A 6188-nucleotide genomic window follows, 5' to 3' on the forward strand; every position below is an offset into this window, starting at 1 on the left:
AGAGAGGATCGGCAGGCGGCGGACAGGGAAAAGGAGCACAAGGCAGGCAAGGAGCCGGGGGGCCACGGAGACAAGGGCACGGGGAACCCGCAGGGGGCTAACTCGGGCAAGCAACCCTCAGGCACGGCCGGGCCACCAGGAAAACACGGCCACGGGATCCCACCGCCACAGACACGAGGGCGGTCCCGCGGCGCCCCGCCTGGGACGCCGAACGGCCCTCGGGCAGCCCACCGAGCAACCCCCTCACGAGCCCCGGGTCCCGCCACCGGCGGCCCCGAAGCAACCTCAGCCACAAGCCCAACACCAGGGGCCACATGTCGCCCGTTTCTCGTCCGTCCCGGACCCGGTCCCGCTCCGGGAGACCGGCGCGCCGCCCCGTGGGGACGGCTCGCTCCCCAAGGACCAGGCGGCCCCACACCCCGCGCCACGCGAACGCGGTCATCGGCAGCGGTCGCGGCTCGGCACGGGAGCGGGCGGAGAGCCGGCTCACAGCGGAGAGCGGCGTCGCGCGCCAGACGGCGTGCCACGCGCACCCGCCACTCGCAGCAGCCTTCCCATCCGCTAGGACGTCGGGCCCGGCCCAGCGGGATCCTCCCCCAACTCGGAAGGGGGAGGCGCGGGCCACAGTAGACGACGAGCCGCGCGCTCGGCCCCCACCGCGGGGTCCGGCGGAACCCTCACTGTCCCCCCACCTCATCCCATCAAGGCGGGGGCAGCGGAGGAGGAGGGTTCTCTGCAGGCGAGTCGCTACGGCAGCGCTACCACAACACAGAGAGAGGCGGCAGGCCGGGGGATCCGGTACCCCAAGGCACACCTCTCGGATCGCTAGAGAAGGCTTTCTCACCGAGGGCGGGTCACGCTCCCCACCCGCCAGTCGCCCCTCGTCGGGCCCGCAGAGGCGCTCAGGGACGCCTGGGGAAGGGAGGGGGCCTGCGGCGCGAGAAGAAACCTGCGGCAACCTTGAGCGTTTGCGGTCAGGGCAGGGGCCCGGCCGGCGCGCGTGCGCGCAGCCCCCAAGGCCCCCCGCCGTCCACCCACCTCCTTTCTGTGAGGCAAGGCGCCTCCAGTTCACCCACACACGACCGATCGGAGGCAGAACGGTAGCCCCTCGGCGGCCGGCCGGCGCACGCGTGGCCGGCCCGAGCCCACCGCAACCGCTCACACGGCCCGCGCTCACCCGCCAGAGGGGAGCACGGGACGTGCGCTCGCCAGACCAGGCGGCGCCCTTCCCCACGTGGGAGGGGCGCGTCTCACTCGACCGCCTCGACCCGCACAGCCAACGAGCTCCCTCAGGACCCACGCGCGGACACCACGGCGGCGACCGGAGGAGGGGGCGCTGGGGGCGGGAGCGACACACCACCGCTCGGCCTCGGGCACCTGAGAGACAACCCGGGGCGCTCCAGGAGCACCGCAAAGGCCCAGGCGGAGCCAGCGCTCGCGCAATACCCGAGAGGGCAGCACGGTGGGCCAGCGGGACAGCACCCCCACCGCCGCGGAGGGGGGCGGCCCACGAGACTACGACCACAAGAGGCGAAAGCGAGGGGTGCCTGCTGCGTCAGAGGACCCCCGCCGACCCACGCCGGAAGCCACGAGGCAGACGGCGGGGTCGGGACAGCGAGGTCGGGCCGGGTTCCGCACCCCAGTGCCTCCCAACGCACCGCCCACAGGCGGGGATGGGAGACGGGGGAAACCCCGCGGGCGGGACGAGAAGAACGGGTCTCATTCACCACGAATGCCCGCCCCTCGCCCGTCGCGGCTCGGTCCCGGCCCGGGAGAGCGTGACATCACCACATCGATCAGGGAAAGCATCCCCGGAGCAGGGTCGGCCAGCCAGCCACAGCCTCCCCAGAGGCCAGCGAGCAGATCAGCCTGGCCATCCCCAGCTCCAGGACGGGGGCGGCAGACAACCCGGCAGAGACGAGGAATGCCTGACACGCACGGCACGGAGCCAGCGGGAGTGGGGTTGTCACGGCCGCCCCAGGTGCCCGCAGCGGGGAGCGCACGGTGGCAGGGTAAGCCCGCGCCACCTTCCCCGCCGCCCCCAGGTGGGTCAGAGACCCGGACCCAAGGCGGCACCGGGAGCTGGGACGCTCGGATGCATGAGAGACCGGGCACACGGGCCCCAGCAGGCGGCTCAAGCACGAGCAGGGCCGGCTAGCCGGGTCACCGGGAGGCCGAAGACCCGCAACGCATCCAAGAGACCCAACCTCTCCAGCGACAGGTCGCCAGAGGACAGCGTGTCAGCAATAACCCGGTGGCCCAAAATGCCGGCTCGGAGTGAAACATATACCTCCCCAGGAGACAGGAGGTCGAGTCACCGACCACGCCGCCGGCCCAGGGAACCCGCGACACGGGCATCTGTCCCCAAAATCGCCACCATCGCAGCCAGACACGGAGCACCCAGGGCCCTCTGGTCGACCCCAGGACACACGCCGGAGCAGCGCCGGGCCAGGGACGTCCTCCCGGCCACCCGTGCCACGCAGGGGCCGGCCCGAGTCTCCAGAGCGAGACTCGGAAGCGTTTTCGGCCGTCCCCTCGTACGACCGGGACACACGAGGGACCGAAGGCCGGCCAGGTGTGACCTCTCGGGCCGCACGCGCGCTCAGGGAGCGCTCTCCGACTCCCCACGGGGACTGGCAAACAACAGGTCACGGCAGAGGGACCGCTCCCCGGCACCCGGGGGACGAGGCAGGACGGTCCCCGGCTCCCCACGGGGACTTGGAGAAAAAATTCGGCCGCTGCCTCAGACGGCCAGGATGCGCGCGGGCCCGCGACCGGGCCGGGAAGGGTGTCCCCAGCCTCCCGCCCCAAGCCCGGTGGGTCCCCGCGGGTCGCGGGTCAGGCCTCGGGAGCCGCGGCGTGCTGGTCGACCAACCCCGGCAGCCCCACACCCGGCTCTGGCCCGAAAGCGCAGCGACAACCTCTCCCCACATAAGCCTGCACGCCTGAGCTCTGACTCACAAGTGACGCGCCAGAGCTCTGGCGCGACCGGGACAGCCCGGCTGACGACCGCGGTCTTTCCGGAGCTCTGCCTAGCTCACAGCGGGGACGGTCCCCTCCCTCGGCAGCTGCCACCGCAGCTCCGGAAGCCAAGGGAACGATATAAAAGCGGCCGCCAGATGGAGTCCGACAACCGTCGCGAACGTCACCAAGACAGATCCGGATGGCAGGCCGGCCCGCGGACCGCAAAACCGAAACCGTGAGTCGAGAGACGCTATCCCGAGGCCGAAAACGCAGCCCCTGTACCCCAACCCCACAGAAACGGTCCCCAAACCCTGTCTCTGCATGGACCGCGACACAGTCAGAAGACAACCCACGGCGTGTGGATGTTCGGAGAGGCATCTCGGTGGGAGAAACAACAAGCAAGGACTCGGTCGCGGGTCGTTGAGGACACAGGGAGACACAGAATGCGTAGGCTCTTCCTGAATCCAGACAGAGGAGGAGGGAGGGAGGGAGGGAGGGAGGGAGGGAGGGAGGGCAGGCAGGCAGGCAGGCAAACATAAAGAAGGAAACAGAGAAAGAAAGAAAGGAAGGAAAACCTAAAGGAGAGAAAGAAAGAAAAGAGAACAAAAAAAAGACAAATATCAATATAAGTATTTACATTTGGATATAGGTATAACATATAAAACTACATTAAAATAGAAAAAAATTTATATGCATACACATGAATGAACAGATAAACATGAATAAATAAAAAATAAGATAACATAACATAAGCAAATAGGCCAGGCGCGGTGGCTGACGCCTGTGATCCCAGCACTTTCAGAGGCTGGGGGAGAGAGAGAGAGAAAAAATATGAAAGAAAGAAAGAAAGAAAGAAAGAAAGAAAGAAAGAAAGAAAGAAAGAAAGAAAGAAAGAAAGAGAGAGAAAGAGAGAGAGGAAGAAAGACAGAAAGAAAGAAAGAAAGAAGAAAGAGTGAGAGAGAGGGAGAAAGACAGCGAGAAAGAAAGACGAGAGAAGAAAGAAAAAAAAAGAAAGAGGAAAGACAGGAAGAAAGACAAAGCAAGAAAGCAAGAAAACAAGACAGCAAGAAAGCACGACAGAAAGAGAGAAAGAGACAGAAAGAAAAAGCAAGAAAGCAGCAGAGAGAGAGAGAGAGAGAGAGAGAGAGAGAGAGAGAGAGAGCGCGCGCGCGCGAGCGCGAGCGAGCGAGCGAGCGAGCGAGAGAGAGGAGGAGGAGGCGAGGCGAGGCGAGGCGAGGCGAGGCGAGGCGAGGCGAGGCGAGGCGAGGCGAATCTACCTGCTTTCACTACATGTGGGGAGAATCAGGAAAGCCCCCACTAACAACAAGGCCTGAAGTGGAGCTGCCATCTGTGAAATCCGAGCAGAAGAGTCCACACGGGTTAAAGACACGAAGCAAGACAGGGAAACAACTGCTCAAAGAGAAGAACAATCTGGCCCAGCCAGGGTCTGTCTCCTGAAGTTGTGTGGGCAACGAGGGAGTGGGACGGAGGGAGGGAGTGGGACGGAGGGAGGGAGGGCCTCCGAGGCTCGTGTCAAACAATAAATGATAATAAAATAAAAGGAAGTTAAAAAAGAAAAAATTGCGCATCATTCGTAGCATCACTGACGCCTTGAAAGGCGAGAGGCATGTGTTTATGTCACTGTGGGACTGTTTTCTTTTTTCTTTTTTTTTTTTTCTTCCCTCTTTTCCCGGAAACTCACTTTTTAATTTTTTCATTTTCCTTTTCTTTTTTTTTTTTTAATTTTTAATTTTACTTTCATTTTTACTTTTATTTTTAATTGTTTGAGAGGTTGTCTCCCTCTCTCGCCCAGGCTGGTGTACAGTGGCGCGATCTCAGCTCACTGCAACCTCCGCCTCCCAGGTTCAAGTGATTCTCCTGCCTCAGCTCGGCCTCCCGAGTAGCTGAGATTACAGACGCGCACGACCATGCCCGGCTAATTTTTGGTATTTTGACTAGAGACGGACGGGGTTTCACCATACTGGCCCTGCTGGTCTGACCACCTCGTGATCCAGCGATCCACCACCCTCGGCGTCCCAAAGTGCTGGGATGACAGGCTTGAGCCACCGCGCCGGGCCTAGTTATTCCTTTTATTTTATTTCTAATTTTTAATTGTACGTATGCATGTATGCATGTATGTATGTATGTATGTATGTATGTATGTATGCATGCATGCATGCATGCATCTATCCTTTTTTTTTTTTTGAGACGGACAGAGAGAGACAGTGAGAAACAGAGAGAGAGAGAGAGAGAGAGAGAGAGACAGACAGACAGACAGAGAGAGAGAGAGAAACAGACGGGGGGGAGAGAGAGAGAGAGAGAGAGAGAGAGAGACCAACAGACAGAAGGACAGACAGAGAAAGAGAGTAAGACAGAAGACAGACACAGGGAGAGAGACAAGCGGGGGGGGGGAGAGAGAGAGAGAGAGAGAGAGAGAGAGAGAGAGAGAGAGAGAGCGCTCCCCTTGGGCCTCAATGGTCTTTGCAATGTTCTTTCACAGATTCTGCAAACACAGTGTTTCCAACATTTGGAATCCAAAGAAAACTGTAACTCTGTAACGTGTCTCCACAGATGAGTAATCACCTCCGATGATAGTTTATTTCTGGTTTTTTTTTTTTTTTTTTTTTTTTTTTTGAGACGGAGTCTCGCTCTGTCGCCCAGGCTGGAGTGCAGGGGCCGGATCTCAGCTCAGTGCAAGCTCCGCCTCCCGGGTTCACGCCATTCTCCTGCCTCAGCCTCCCGAGTAGCTGGGACTGCAGGCGCCCGCCACCTCGCCCGGCTAGTTTTCTTTGTAGTTTTGGTAGAGACGGGGTTTCACCGTGTTCACCAGGATGGTCTCGATCTCCTGACCTCGTGATCCACCCGTCTCGGCCTCCCAAAGTGCTGGGATTACAGGCTTGAGCCACCGCGCCCGGCCTTATTTCTGGTTTTTATCTGGGGAGTTTCGGTTTTTCTCCATAGGTTTCAAGGGGCTCCCAAAGTCCCTTCGCAGATTCCATTAAGAAGAATATTTCCAAACCGACGTATCAAAAGAATGCTTTAAGTTTGTGAGAGGAATCCCCACATTACAAAACCGTTTCACACATAGGTTCTTTTTGGTTTTTATCTGGGGAGAATCTGTTTTTCACCCTAGGCCTCAATTGCAGCCCACATTCTTTTCACAGATTCTACTAAAAGAGGGCTTCCAATCCGCTGAGTCCAAATTAAGTTAGACCTCTGTGCGA

Source organism: Macaca nemestrina, unplaced genomic scaffold (genome assembly GCF_043159975.1).
Source record: "Macaca nemestrina isolate mMacNem1 unplaced genomic scaffold, mMacNem.hap1 Scaffold_517, whole genome shotgun sequence".
NCBI classification, from domain to species: domain Eukaryota; kingdom Metazoa; phylum Chordata; class Mammalia; order Primates; family Cercopithecidae; genus Macaca; species Macaca nemestrina.